Below are 16,410 nucleotides of genomic sequence, written 5' to 3'. Positions count from 1 at the left end.
TTACCACCTGCAAAGAGCCACACACGTGCTACATCCAGAAATAGGGAAAAATAAATAAGACACACGAAGGCCAGTCGAACTATTCTGAAATGAGACAGAATTGGCCTTCTGCCAACAGTAGGTGGCAACACACTTCTATTAAAGAGCCACTAGAGGGCAGCAAATCATTTTTTTTTAACGGAATCGCCACAGTTTTTATCAAAAATGTGAAATGTTGATTAAAATCAAAAAGTGAAATGTATTTGCCCCACTATCTACATGTTAGCTGGTTAAACTCAGAGAAGGTTTTAAAGGTAAGATGCTTGGCTGATCCCTCAAGCAGAGACTTGGCCCAAGCAGGCCAAGTTCCCCATATACTACAGGTTTTGCATCAGGCCAGGCTCCCTGCAGGCACTGCAGCCTTGGAGATTTGAACCACAGTGGGAAATAAAAGTTATACTTACATTCCAGCATCTCAGTAATCAAGTTCCTTCCATGGTTCTAAAGTTAAGATGTCTGACAACATCTTTGAAATTGATATTCAGTATTCTTATGAATTTGTGACATTTTTTTTCCTCCCTTTGAGCGCACAGACTTGCCTTCATTGTGAAGTTACTCCAACTGCCTCATCACAAACAGAATGCCCAGCTCCACCCAAGGAAACATGGCTCTCAATCACTTTAGTGATTCCCACAACTAGGGGAAGAAGGTACCCCACAACAAATGAGAAAACTCTTTGCATCACTTCATAAATAACATCCTGCAATTGCACACAAGCACCAGCTCTAACAATACCTATTTTCTGACTGTCATTCTTTACCCCAAATGATTTTTGGGGACTGAGGATGGCTTTTTTCCATTCCTAATCTGTTTGAGTTGCACAGAGCATTAGGGATGCAGGTGCTTACCGAAGATTCTGGTATAATAAAATTCTGCTCTCCCTCCCTTCCCTCTTCTCTTTAAGTAGAAATTATTAGAAATTAATGAGGTCTGAGAACCACTGATGCATTCAGAGTAAAACATGGATGGTATTCACCTTGCCTTGCTCCTCAGGAAGCTAACAGATATACAGATATAATTCTGTAATTCTGTTTTCATCCATGAGTTCAGAGCAAGACTTAAGTATTACAAATGCATTTACTTGCTTTTGCTTTCTACAGTAATAAACAAGCCCTTAACAAAGGGTATAATCACCAGAATGGGAAAACAATCACAAAGAATTGGTTGCTCATATTTGAAGAGACCATGGTGATGGCATGATGTCACAGAGCAATGGGAAATACTAAGCATCATGGCTGTTTTCAAGGAGGACAAGGAAGAGAATCTGGGAAAGTACTGACTACCTTCACCTTGGAAATGTGCTGGAGCAAGTAATCCTGTAGCAAGTAGTTCAAACAGGAAGGACAATGTGACAGCAAGTAGGTAGTATAGATTTTGGAATGGGAAATCAGGCTTAACTACCCCAGTAGCATTCTACAGCAAGACTACTGGCCCAGTGGGTGAGGGGAAGGTAGTAGAAGTTGCGAGAAATGAATTAACTCACAGGCAGTTTTCTCAAGGAGACTAAAACTGAAGTTCAAATCATACCACAGACCTGCACGGAGCAAAGCTTCTCCCTCCCACTCCCATTCTCCACCTCCAAAGATCAATGCTGACATGCATGGTTTTAACAAATACTAAATTTTCTAACTTTATAACAGAACAGTGAACAAAGTCAAACTCTGTAACAATGTCGCATATAGTTTACATAAGCAAAAATATGCATCGTTTTCCACACATAAGGAGAGGTGTGGCTTCTGCGTGGTTTCCACCATTTAAGCAGTGCAATGGTTTACCTGCTTAACAAAGAGAACAACCTTAAGTGTGGCCTAAATCTGCAATAATTCTCAGAGTTGTGAATTCTGCACATTCCTTAAGGAAAAGGTTTTACCCCTCTCCCAACAACCTTTGATATGGGCTGAATGCTGCTGCTTGATTCTTCTAGCATAAGTACTTTCCACTCCAGAGATGTAATACCAGATGGTACATTCCCAAGGTTGATTTGTGTTTCAGCAGATCATTTTTTACATACAGACAACGGCAGGCGGTTTCTGCAGATTTCAGTAAGGCAGGTTACACTCTCTCTGCTTTGCCAGTATTCTTTCTGGATTACTTTCAAAAACAAAGGCCAAATCTCCAAAACAAGTGAATAACATTTGCAGACACAATATATATGACCAGTAGAGAAGAGCGTTATGTGAACATCACATAACTGAGACACCCACTGAAATTCAAATGCAGTAAGCAAACAATTCCCGTATTTATCGATCCAGGAAAAAAAATGTGGAAAAAGGAGCTCAGCCAGGAAACTCCTTTTGATAAGGAGCTGACCAAGGCTTATCCAACAGTTCAATGACAAATTAAGAAAGCTTTTCACACACTTGCTCCCCATGTAGCCTGACCAGTATGAAGAAGAGCACATGCAACATATGGGAACAATCCATAGCAGACAAAGCATTTATCCCCCTTCCCCAAGCTACATGAGCAGTTGCTCTCATCAGCACCTCATACAAATCACATAACCCAATTGTTGTATATATTTTGACTTTGTTACAGTGTGGACAACTGAAGATCTGGAAAACTCAAACGTCACAGGCCTAGCACATGTTCAGCAGAAATCTCAATTGTAACAGCAGCAATAATTACAATTATAAACAGCATTTCTGTTTCATACAAGCAGTGACACATTTGTTGGGAAAGGGCACCAAACTAAGCTTTTGAAAATGAATCCATGCTGCTCTCATACTGTGGCTTGTGCTTGCTTCAAGGCTTTAAAAAATGAAACACATCATTTAAACAAATGTTTGTCTACATCAGTTGAACACCAAGAGCAGATGTTGGCTAGCACAGAAGGAAGCTTGCTCGGCAAACAGATGCTTTAGTTCCTATGTATCAAAGGCACTTCTAAAATGAAAGCCACCTACTCACAGTACTAGCAGCAAAAAAAATCAAACTACATTTTCTGGGGTACTACTTTCAAATTGTTCTCTCTGGTTTAAGATCACTGCCTTGTATGCATGCATACAACCTTTCCTCAATGTTTTTACAGTTGCAATAATTGCTTTCCTTGCAAGCCTCTAGACCAGCAAAATAACAGCTCTCAATGACCACATCCACACATCTTCACCTCCGCTTAGCAGCTTCCTCTATGCTCTTAGATCACACACTGCCTACAGAAAATACACAGTTCCCCACCACCACCAGCAACCACATCTCAGCCGTGCGTTATTGAATTCCTCCTGCCAGTACTCACCACTTGTAAACAGCTCACAGGAAAATCTTCTTGTCCATAGGAAGATAGAGGTCAACTGAAGATTTCAATCCTGATGATTTCCACTGCGCTTACTGTGAAGTTCACCTCTCTACACCCACTATCTACAAAGCTCTGTAACTTCCCAGCAAGGAGCTGGGCTCCAACTAAACTGTGAGAGGGCTGTGACACAGCTGCCCCTAATGGGGAACGAGCTGCAGCTGGAACCATGATGACTGCTCTAGCCCAGGTGCATGCAAGAGCTGAAACTTAAGACAAAGTGCAGTTACAACTGCTCTTTGAAAACAGTACAAGGAAATTAGAAAATAAAAGTACAAAAGCCACTGAATGCACATATATATGAAGATATGGCAGCCAATTAAGCTTGAAAACATTGCTGAGTACATGCAGAGACAAATCTACCAATAAGAAAGTGCCACTGGTATTACTTATTAAATAGTACTGTATTCTTTATTCATATATTGAGTCATTTTAAACTAGTGCCACAGGACATATTTACTCTAGCTTTGTGTTTTGCTTTCAGAGCTCTGAGTGATTCATTCTGACCTTTAGCAAGTCAACCCATCTTGCACAGAAGGCTTGTGATCCTGTTACTCAACATTTACAGCTGCAAGCATTGTGCCATGGATTTACCAGCAAAAAAACAACCAGTATTTCTTAACTAGGCACCTAGACAATTAACATATGGCCTCTCTCTTAACAGGCCAATGACTAAGCCATCAAGTAGCCCCAGGCATGGAGTTACAGTAACTCAATAGCATCTGGAAAAGCACTGAGCAGGAGAAGTTGTTGGATGAGATCAGTGAGCTGATGAAAGTTACAGACGATGCCATCAAGGATGCTTGAATTTCACTGAGATTTAAGGGAGAATTAGACTCTCACAAATAACTGCAGGGAAGATCTGGGCACCCTGTGGAAAGCAAGGCCTTGTGAGGCCAGCATAAGTAACCACATCAGTAATGCCCTCTAAGGATGTTGTTGCTATTATCATTACATCCTCTAGATGACAGTACTGGAAATACCCAGAGTGGCCCTAATAAAACTGGGACCGTTAAGGAAAAAGTAGAGGCAAGTTATTCATTTGAAAGGGAAGGGGAGCAGAGAAAGTTTGGAATTGGGATGGCAGAATGAAGGGTAAAGAAGTGGGATGGAGGATTTGAACTGGGAGAGCTACAGCCACCTGGCAGACAGCTTGAGCTTGATGGCAGCAGGTGGAGCAGGACCAAAAAATAAAACCCATGTTCCTGATCACATCAAGAGTTACAGCTGTTTCTGTGGCCAAGAGGACCATGGTGAGGAGGTGAAGGGGGAAAGGATGCTCTCTGTACCCAAAATGGGGATACCCAGACAGATGATATCAGTGCTCATTCCTGACCAGTGATGAGTATGCACCATCTTGTTCTGTTCTCGCTCTTCCACCAGCAAATCTCACAGCTCTTTATTTGGGCAGGTCAAATCCAGCAGTACTCAGTTTACTTTCTTCCAGAACTCTTCCTCCCCTCAAATCAGTGCTCCTTCTCCCAGCAGCATGCAGGGATGCTGCCTCTCAGTTTACACCATCTCCAGTAGCACAGCTGAGCTGCTGGAAGCTGGACATTTTCTCAGGTACTTGACAGTTTCCTAAAACCATTTCCGATTATCAAGGTTTTGAGTGCTACTCCAGCTATAGACCAATGACTCTATTTAACAGTGCTTTTGAAGATAGCCATTGGCAGGCAGGCATGATTTTCCCTGCTCTCAGCTCACCAAAAGCCAGGCAGACCAGAAACATGATTCTAAACAAACGAGCCATTAGTGCCAGCTGCCTATTTCCAATTGAGTTATATCTTTTCTGTGTTACATTACTGCCTGGGGGTCTTTACTTCTATTCTTAATTTCTCTAGCCCACTTTTTTCATTATCCAACAGTCACAACTGAATAGCGCACACACCAGTAGTTTTAGCGCAGATACACGAAGCACTGAAAATAAAAACATGTGCATTTTCTCTGAGATCTCCACAATAGAAAGTCTGAAATACCCTTATTAGAGTGGAGGCAGTTGCAGGCCTGCCTGGCAATTCAGAGACATTAGAAAAGCAGCAGCAGATTTGGGACATTAAGACATATGAATATTGAACACTGTCCAGGTTCTCTGGCTAGCCTCCCAGATAGACAGAATTTCAGTGTTGAAGAGAGAGAGTCCTGTGTAGGGACAACACTTACAAATAAATATGTTGCAGAGACAGGAAAATGACTGATCCTTTGGGATGTGGAAACACTTACGTAGGAGGAGACTGTAAAACTGCATATGGGAGTTCAGACCCGGTTTGCTAGCAGTAGGACCTCTACATCCTTTGCAAATGTTTTGGCTCTTAGCTCAAGTCTGCAAGCATCTTCTGCATCATTTTGCTATCAGATTCAAACTAGTATTCAGCAGAAATCTTTGTCCAGCCAAGATCACTGCATATAGCTGAGAATTTGTAACAAGGATGCAACAGTGCAGAATCCAGGGAAGTATTTTACTGCACCAAGTCCTGGCCTCACTCATTCTCAGCACTTCTCTCACCGCCCCCTTTCCACCACTGTTAGCATGTATTTTATCTATTTGTTCCAATTCCTGGTGTAGTTCCAGCTTTATATCCATTATCAGAATTTTTCTACTATAGGTTACCACCTGCTGTTACACGAAGTCTTTATTTGCACACCCTGAGGCATCAGTGTAGCAACAACAACAAAAAAATAATCCTCTTTGCAGGAGCTGCTGACTACAAATATATTAAGCTCTGAGACACAAAATGCCAATGATCAACTATTGTAGGGAGTTCTGGATGGGATCTAAATAAAATCTATTTCCTCTTTTTAATAGAGGCAACACATTTCTGTCCCTAGTTATCACTTAGTTATTTGTCAGGCTGACCAGGGGAAGGTTACTGCCTCTGAAGACAGATGATCTTTAGTCTATAAAATGTTCTTTAATTAGGGATAATAAACAACAACAAAAAAACAAACTCTTTTACCAGTCAGTTTTAGGCAACATAAGCAAGAAAAACGATCATGTTCAAAGCAACTTGGAAAATAAGCTCTTTACTTCTACATTTATTAGATATTTCTGAAAATTGCTTTCTTTTACTAAATATAACCTTTCCTTTCCTATGATTATAGATTGGTTGCATTACTCTGGAGCTTTCTTCAGCTCAGTATCAGTATCTATGATATCTCAAATGAGACAGTGCAGTTCAAAGAAGGCTGCTGTAGAGGAAGACAAGAAAGCTTATGCTGTGGCTGTTAGCCATCACTATACTGCCAGCTGCCATTTAAACTCACACTTTATTTTTTAGACTAAGAAGGAAAAAGAAGTGAAAAAAATATATTTTAAAGGGGAAATGGGAGATGTGAACACAGTATTTTTCTCCCTCACAGTTCTATTTTCCTTCTCCATAAGTACTGTTTCATTCACTGATATCTAACCCTTAGAAGAAGCTACAGATCAGCCAAAAGATTTATTCATGTTTAGAAACTTTTCAAACATTATCCTCAGTTATGAATCAAAATCATCTTATTTATCACTCATCTGACCTACGCTGACTACTGATATGAGACAGACAGGCTGGCAGCATTGAAGTAAAACAAATGTTTCCCATAGATACAAACATGCACTTCTGTAGGTTGTGTACAGATTGTTCTTCATCAGCATCATCACAGCTGTCACTGCAGACAACTATACAGGGTACATATTCTAATAAATTGTCTCAAAATTGATCAGTGTTTCCTCTGAGGTTATTTTAATGTTGTGGGACAGCTGATCACACCAGACAATGGTGCATAAAATAAAATACTCATCATTTTATGAAAATCAGCACTTCTGATCACAGCCGTTTGTGTGTAGCCCAAATGACTTGACTGCAGCCACATAGGCTGTGCACTGACCCCTTCTGCTTGGATTACTGAAAGTGCTATTTGTCTAAAAGGGAAGAAGAGTTCTGGAGAACCAACCAAGCCTGGTCCAGTTACTTAGCATTTGTAACTTCTCTTTGAGAAGCAATGGCAGTAAAGTAAGTCTGCATTTTATTTATTTGTTTGCTTGTAGCTGCTGTAAAGACACACACTCTCCTAAATTAAATGGAGGTTGTAAACTGAACAGATTTATTTCACATCAGGTGTACATAAATTCTACCTCCTGCATTAGCACCTCCTGGAAGAGGGATGACTGTAGCAAATGGAAGGAACTGACTCCTAATAGTAAGGATGTCTCTAAACTGTGTTACTCAGCCCACTTTTCTGAAAGGCAGTAAAAAATCAGTGCTTGAGCTCTACAAACAGGGGCTAATGAAAGGATGAGGGATGTTTACCACTCCTAGCTCCCCCTTTCAATCACGCTTGACTAGGGATCGAAAAAACCACTTATTTGGCTGTTTACCTTGATTGCGTCAGTGTCTGGACTGCATCAAGCACTTTCAGACAGACTAAAGGAGCAATGGCCAAATGACACAATCTCACAGCAATGGCCAGATAACAACACAGATGATTTGTGCACAGGTACTTGCAGTGGGACATGGAAAATTCAGTATCATCTCTTCAAACTGGTACAAGCGGGAACAGTATTATTAAGCTTGCTAGAGTTCCCTGATGGATACCCCTGCCCTGAAATTTGTCTAGATAACAGCAAGAGCTGTGTCTCTGAACCAAGGAGATAAGGAAGCTCTGCTGGCTCTGTACCATGGAAATAGGAAGTCCTGCTTGAAATCCAACACTGAACATGTAACATGCTTTTGGGAAACTTGCATGTGTAACTTAGCACTGAGAAACATCTGCATACGTAATACAAATTACGTATACAAAGTGTATTTCTTTTGTGTAAGTGATTTGTGTTAGGAGGAGAGTATCCCCCAAGGATCCAGTGCTGTGATTAAACAATGCCTACTCTCTAACACTCCAACTTGTGTCTTAGTTTCTTGATCAAACACTTTAGGTAACAATACAGGCTGTTGGTAGTGCAGCTATCCTGGGCTGGTCGTTAGATTTTTCTCCTGCCTTTGTCAGCCCTAATCTGCAAACAAAATGATGCCATTATCCAGTCTCCTTCGTCATCTCTTTTTACAGTTTTTAAAAAAATTATTATTATTATTATTATTATTATTATTGTTATTATTGTTATTATTGTTATTATTGTTATTATTATTTAGTGCTGGAGGAACTGATGGGAACCAAAGACAAGGATGATTCTTTCATTGTAGAAGCTCACTGAATATTTTCAAACTGTGGAAGATGACATATTGGTTTTGCATACATAATAGAATGTTAAACCAAAGAGACACACTTCATGACCCTTGATACAAGATAAGTTTTTGTGTTAAAGAACAGAGTATGCACATTCTTGATAGGTAAGAGGAGACTCTGGTTGGCTGTTGATTTGTATACTCTCCTCCTTTGGGGAGATTGCTGGGGGAGGGTGGGCTACCAAAGGTAAAGGTTGTAAGACATACATCTACACCCAGAAACACATAAGAAAAAACAAACAAATTTGGTAGGTATACGGCAGGAGATAATTGCTTGGTGACTGTTTCATGGATTCTTCTTAGTTGGAGAAACAAAGAGAAATGGACTTCGTCAACTACCCAGGGGATGTACATGCAAAGAATGTGAGCCTGGCAGCAGGGGGGTGTGAGAGTTAAAACTGTGTTTTTGTAAGTGAAAAATCCTACTGACCTAGCCTCACACAGCAGCTAGGATGTGCTTGGATAGGTAGATAAGCAAAAAGCAGGAGGCTCCAGTGTCAAGATTAGGGAAATAGCTGGGGCAGACTTGATAAATATTTACAAAACTAGAAAACATCAGGAGGTAACAAATTTATGAAGCGATAACAGGAGACAGATAGCAAGCATTGGCTAGACTGTGAACCTGGAGCTCAATCAATGAGGAAAGAGGGGAGGAATTTCTAGGGGAGTGGGGAGAGGGGCACGGTAGGGGATATAAGGCTGTGATGTGCTTTTGGCTGTGTGCTCCTGCTTGCAGGATGCCCACCATTGCAATTGCAAATTAAACTCACTGTCATGCTGTTATGAACAGTTGTGCTTTGCTGCTGCACTCAATTCAAACACTGCCCTCAGAACGGTTCAGTGTGATGGGGATTTCTCAGATTTGGAGCTGCTGCACAACTTCATTCTCTAGCACTGCCATGAATCACGATCTTTAGAGAGAAAGGTGCTGCTGGGGATGCCACCTCTTTCCCACTGTGTGAGAAAACAGGAAGGTTTCTGTGATAAGGACTTGGACATTAAGCAAAACTTACAAACCATGAAGTGCTTTGTGCAATGGAATTAGGAAGTAAGGAAGGCTCTCCTCTAAGTTCACGTTATAATTCTGGCCATAAATCTTTCATACAGATACTGTAATCACTGTCATTCAGAGCATGAAACTCACCCTTGTAACTGGAACCTCTTGTCATCCATCAAATTCATGAGCACTGGACAAATTATATACTGTCAGGATTTTCAGCCACAAAACCAGGTAGGTGATGCCCACCTCCTGTCAGCAGCATGATAAGAATTAAATAGCTAATGTTCTTTACAGCCTACCAATCAAACACCACAGCACCAGCAATACTACACCTAGTAATGCTGCCTATTGTTCCTGCTACTGACTGTGCTCCAAGAACTGGGCTCACATAAGAGAAAGAGACAAAAGAATAAGTCATCAGTGGAAAAAATAAGGAGAACGAAGGGAGTACAGTTTCAGACGTAAAAGTAAATGATTCATTTTGAGGAGTGGCACATGTCATCACAATGTTTTCAGCACAATAAATGCCATATGGTAATAACCTGAGGGTTTCGTGTGGGGAGCAGATGAGATGATTTGGAGTAGGGGCTGGCATGTAATGACAAGAATGAATTGGAGGGAAGCAGAGGAAATAGGTAAGCATTCAAGTGGAGAAACAGGGACCAACAGCAATGTATTGACAGAGAATGAAAGAATCTAAGAGAAACCTCAGTGTGCTTCCTTATCTTGCCACAAAAGTGTTTAGTTCTCAGTGCTGGCTGCTTGTCCTCAAAGAAGAGCAGTAAGAACTGCTAAGGCCATTTAATGAACAGCATGTTCCTCAAACCTATGGCACTTCTAGTCTCCCAAATATCTCCCTTACTTTCTTTTAGCATCCAGTGTAAGACTTGTGGGGTGGGTGTAAGGGAGCTCTACCTTGCTGTATATGATAAGCTGGCTTTAAGTAAAGTATAAAAGAGCTAGGAAACAGTGATTACAGAAAGATGTGGATTCACTTAGACTCAGATACTAAGATGTGCTACGTACCGTAAAGGAGAGAGAAGTTTCTCCCATGTTGCCTCTTAGTTTACCTCAGGATCCTCAACTTGAGAAACATACTGCAAAGAAGAGATCAGTGAAGCAACCATTGAGGACTTTTATATGGAAAGACTGTATGTTATTTGTATGTGTTCACATATTGAAACCATCATACACATCCATTTATATAAGAGACTTGAAATATTTTCTGCCCTCAGTTAATTCTCATTGCATTTTTCAGCCTTTGTGGTACCTTCAGTTGACAAGTGTCCAGAAGAAAGGGATCCATTCTGCTGCCCTCATTAGTGAGATTATGTCAAATAGGGGGATTATGACATTTCTGGGGAGTTGCAACAAAACAAACACTGGATCCATCCCCACTTACTTTTCAGTGAAAATAAAAGAGAAATGCTGTCTCAACTATCAGTGTTATCTTAGTGGTTAAGAGTACCAACATTGCACGAGGGCCACATACTCAGATTCCTGGTCTGAATGAAGAAAATCAAATATTCTTACTTGTGTCTTCCAAAACCTAGCCAAAATCTTCTATGCCCAATCCTGGAAATCAGTGTACTGCTATACTTTGTCCAACACAGACATAAATATTTAATTGTTGATGCATAGTAGCTTGGCTAAAACAGGGAACTGAAAGAGTGCCCCCAAAAAACCACATCAGAGAACTATGTCTCAAAACTTGCACGACTCCAAACATATGCACACAAAAATCTGCTGTGATGAAGTAGGATTTCATAGCAAATGAACGGTGGTGCTGAATTCACAGATGTATTTCAAAGTGCTGTGATGGCTTTGAGAGGCATTTCGTATCAGCAGTTCTCACTGTAGAACAGCCTGCCACACCTGTACTTCTTGGAGCATTGAGACGTTTTCACAGTTACTTAATTTCTACTGAAGGACAAGTATGTTGTGCAGTAAATTTCCCTCTCACCTTCCCCATTTTAATCATTCCATTAAACAGTTAGGGCTGAATTAAAAGGAAAACCTACTGCTGCTCCTTAGAAGAGATTTCTTCACACGACTACTTGCTAAACATTTGAAAAAAAATGCTACCATTTTTTTAGCTTTTGGCTACCAGCAAGAGACCTCTACCATTCTAGTTTGTCCCAAACCTGGTCCACACATTGCTGATGATTTCAAGATGCCTCTAAGTGTATTCAGAAAACCTCTCTGATCATGTTGTCACCTGGGGAATTGTAGAAAGCTCCTGGCAGTGGTCAGTGGAACAAGACCTCAGCACAGTCCCTCTCACATTCTGGAAACTAGTTTCTAGTCCAGGTTTCTTAAAAACACACATGTATACGTAAAGCACGGGAGTAGTCATTGTTCTGATGACCACAGTTAGCAAGAAAAGCTTCCCAACAAAGAGTGAGGCTGTCTGACATTTTTTATTTCCTCCCTCCCCCAACGATTAGAGTGAATTTAAGTCTTTAACTAAATAGATTTTTTTTTTGTGAGCTTTCAAAGGGAACCCCTCAGTCCACAGGTTTATCAGGGCTTAGGGAGACAGCCTGAAAAGCACAGGCATGAGAACGGCAGCAAAGGCACAGAAATTTCCATGTCAGAATTACAAATGAACACTTCTACAGTAAACTCTACCAGCAGCCTCAAGGCCAATAAGAGGGTCAGAAATAAGTCTGCAAACAGAAGTTCAGGTATGATACCAATCCCTACTATTATCTGTAAAAGTGCCCTGCTGTATTCAAAGTCCTGTTTAGAATAATTCTTTTCAGTAAGATTAGGTCTAGGGAGCACTGTATATAAATGTTTTGTAAACTAATGTGTTCATGTAGCTCACAGCACACAAAAGAAAGCTAAGTAGTTAATTATTTACCTAGAACAAACAGATTAACTGTCACTAATTTGCTTTCCAAACAATTTCTAAATTCATTTAATAAATTATCTTCCTAACTTACCAAAATGTATTAATTAAAAATATTTACTTTTAATTGAAGCAAAAGGAATATTCATGTAGCATTATAAAAGACAATTAAGGCTTCTTAGGACTATCTCCTTTGGTAAAGTGTTGGTTTAAAATACTTGAAAAAGAAATAAGCACTTTCAGAACTTCCAATAAAATCTATAAGGTGATTTTATCTCCATTTGGTAATTGTAACTTACAGCTCTGATAATGTATTGAAATATAAACTGAGCTTTTCACACACACATACTGTTTTCCTTTTTGAAGACTTGCTTTGAGGTCAGGTAGCCACATGTGAAACAGTTCATCTATGAAGGTAAGGCAATGCATTTTCCATAATTGTTTCATTGCTACAATGAATAAGGCAGGCAAGTTTTGGCACAGCCCAGGGCTTGTATTTTACTTTCTACAAACTTTTCTCTAGGAAATCTTTCTTGTAGTTCAAAATTTACCATTACTAGTTTCAGAGCTGCTGAAGAATGCAAAGGTGTTATTCTTTAGCTATAGTACATGAACTAAAACATAGACTTTGTTGAATCTTATGATCCCTTCTGAGAGGCAAGATTGTTACCCACTCTGCTCAGAACTGTTGCTAAATGTTGCTGTTATCCTGCAAGAACAGGGACCCACTGCCATTGTCTGTGAATGAATAAGAGAACTGCTGATTTTGGGGCTTCTCTACATTTTGGTTAGATGTTTTTCTTTCTTCCCTTGTGTCACTCCGTCCCTTTCAGCTCTTCAGTTATAACCATTTCACTGACTAATGTTAGCACTTAAGACACTGCACATGAAGTTGGCGTAGCACAAACCGTGCTCTTTTCAGCAGTGTTTTTAACTAATTCTTTTACCATCAGGAATAAATGTTGCTCAAAAAGACAGAGACAATAGTAAGTATTCAACAGAAAGACAAATTCAGAGGATTCTCAATTTTCTAGAGTTTGTAAAAACAATACACTCCCACCTGGGAAACACTTCGGATTCTGGGGGATAATCAAAGCAAAAGATTATTCCAATTATTCCGAAGATGAATAAAGGATGTAAGTGCTTAACTAGGTCTTGTAGTAGATATTAGTTTCCTATGGGTGGTCTGAGTCCCAGGCACCTAACATTTGTTTTTGCTTGTCTACAGAGGTACATCAGCCTTGACCAAATGGACAGCTGAGCGCTGTTGGGCTACAGGCTGAGCTTCACAATTCTACACAAGGTCCACAGGCATCTTCTACTCAACAGAAGCTGATTATCTAGTAGTTTTTTCAATCTCTTTCACAGTTTCAGCCAACAAAGTAATGCTTCTTACCCACTAATGTCCTCCATCACTTTGCAGAAAACCACAGTGCAGACCATCAGCTGCCTTCTGCACCAGTCTCTGGTACTCCTGATGTTTTTGCTTATATTGTGAGCACTGGAAAGCTTTCAGAACATGTCCCACACAACAAAGCCATCTGCAATTTCTTTAGGAATCCTGTTGTACACCGTATTTAAGGTACTGGTTGTAAGCCTCAGAATGTCACCATGGAATGCATAAATACACATCAAGACATGAACAAATGCATATAGGTACTATCACCAGCAGATAAGGTAACATCAACGATGTCTACAAAGAATCCAAGTCTGATCTCTGTGGTTGCTTTGTACCAGGAAAACCCTTTAAAATAATTTCTGTGCAAAGAAGGTAAGAACTCAGTAGACCTTTAACTTCATTAATGCGTTAATGTATTTATTTTTTCTTTACTGAGACTGTAAGCATCCTTAATTCTACTACCAAGTCCTGGAGCTGAATTCTTGGTTTTGTTTCCCTGCTTACCATCTCTTCACAGCAACAGGACATAGCAACAGTTCCATATGATGTTTGAATTATTACAGCCTTGTTGTATCACCAGAGGTGTGTGCCTTGGAGTAATCCCTTCTCTTTTAGTGTTTTCCATTTTTGTTTAGGTACCAATGATCAGAGGTAACTTTACGCATGGCGCATGGGCTCTTACCTCTACTATCTTGCTGGTATCTTGCTAGCATGGTCCCTTGACTATGTCTGTTACTTAGCAATCTGTGACTGCCAGTGCCTTGGTCCTGCACAGCTGTCTTCTCAGAGTGCCAACCCTGAATGCCTGAGAAGGGTAGGAAAAGGAGTGGTGAAAGAGTGGAATGTTCTCTTCATTCCCAGCTAAGGCCTGTTTTGTTTGCCATGAACTCTCAGAGCAGTGAGCTGTTTACTACAACTTCGCTCCCCTCTCCTGCTGCACTGGCTTGCTAGTACACAGGGGAAACACCCAATATTGATCAGGGAACTTGGCAACACACAGTGCTGTGTTTTCTGACCTGAGGCAGTGATTTTCTGCTACAGGCCATATTCAGGGAATAGCAGAAATAAGACCAAGGTCCTGATAGCCTTCCTTGGCCATGAGCTGCATCAGATTCATGATAAATTCTGCAACCCAATGCTACCTTTCATAGGATATTCTGCAGCTACACAGTCTCAGCTCTTGCAGTTTTAATCTCCTAGGGAAGAGAACTTGTTCCAGCCATTTGCTACAGACAACTATCTAACTAGACGGCATTATGATCAAAAAGGGGTCTAAATTCCCAATTAGTTCACAAGACGGTCCAGTGCCATTTGTGGTTTCTGGCAGCACCTTTAAAAAAAGAATACAACATTTCTGCAAATAAGGACAAATTGCTCCACCATCTTCTCTACTTGTAAACCCTGTTTTCTATCAACATGCCTTTTTTGGACTGGTTCTTTTCCCCTCACACTGTGATTAAATGTTCTCCTCTTCCCCAGACTTACTATTTGCAATGCCTTTTGCCTAGGTTCAGGCCCTGTACAGGAGCATGCTGGAAATAAGCAGCTTCGTGCTGCTGCTCTGGAGCAGATGGGCGCATAGAATTGCAGTGTTCTCCTCACTTTACATACACACTATCTTGGAAGCAAATCCTGAAACATTCCCACTTGTTCTGCTCAGTGATATCTGTGTAAGAGAGGGAGGGAAGAGAGGAAAAGATTCTAGTTTGCTATACACAGGATTCCTTTCATATTAGGCATAGATAGTCCTCAGCGTAGACAAGCCTCACCTCACATGGACATCAAAAGCTCCTGAGCAGGCATGTCAGGCCTCCACCACAGTGACTATCTTTACAGGGACCAGACATTAAGCAGCACTGGACTTTTAACCCACTGCATCCTTTCTAAGTTTCATCCACTGTTTCCTCTTATATTTTACCAGTAATTTATTAGGAAGAAAGAAGCCAAGTCTCCTTAAGCAATTTGGATCAATTATCCAGGTCATAGCTATTTTTCAGACTAATTGTCTTTTCTTGAGTCACATACAAAATATGACAGTACAAGGTTTTATTTATTTTTGTTTTGGTTTTGTTTTTTTAAAGGCACAATGATATAATTAGATTTTCTGTGAGTTTCTCCAAGGAGAGGATATACTACAAAACATTAATAACACACTGTGTGAGAAATGGTAAAGCTAATCTCTGAAACAATGAACTCTGCTTTTTCATTTATGACCAGAAGAGAGAAGTTTATTTTCTTAACTGTGACCTGAGAGACCATTTTCAGAAAACTGAATCAATCAATCTGATTCCTCCAGGTATGTGTATGGTGTATGTCAAGACCAAGTAAATACACATTCTCAACCTCTGAAATATTGCGTAGTCCTACTCACACTGAAAAAGGAGAATGCAAAAAACCATTGAGTTCCTTTCTGATCAGAACAAGTAGCATCGTCTCTTGCCTTCCTAACTAGAAAACACTGTTAAAAAAGCCACCAGGAGGCAGCATATTAAAACTCTTGCGCTACAGGACATCCAAAGCAATATAAAAATCACTTCTCCTCCAAATCCTCACCCTGATATTCAGCTAATATATTCTCTCCACCATTCTCCTAGTCATTATGCTTTACACACT

The 16,410-nt window shown here is 40.3% G+C and overlaps 1 long non-coding RNA gene across 5 annotated transcripts in view; it reads right to left on the bottom strand.

Moving 5' to 3' along the window:
* The window catches only part of LOC107313592 (uncharacterized), a 79,215-nt gene extending 63,852 nt beyond the window's left edge, over nucleotides 1–15,363 (bottom strand). For 2 of the 5 annotated variants that reach the window (XR_014945931.1, XR_014945929.1), the window contains exon 1: nucleotides 3,272–3,456. This is a non-coding gene — a long non-coding RNA (uncharacterized LOC107313592). Of the gene's footprint in view, nucleotides 1–3,271; nucleotides 3,457–14,479; nucleotides 14,603–15,282 lie in introns of those variants that run through there. The other 3 variants (XR_014945928.1, XR_014945930.1, XR_014945932.1) reach the window with 3 other exon arrangements.
* Nucleotides 15,364–16,410: the final 1,047 nt, after the last annotated feature.

The sequence above is a fragment of the Coturnix japonica genome, chromosome 4 (assembly GCF_054131305.1).
Source record: "Coturnix japonica strain WE chromosome 4, WE-NBRP24, whole genome shotgun sequence".
Lineage (NCBI taxonomy): Eukaryota > Metazoa > Chordata > Aves > Galliformes > Phasianidae > Coturnix > Coturnix japonica.
This window is presented reverse-complemented; position numbering and strand designations above follow the sequence as displayed.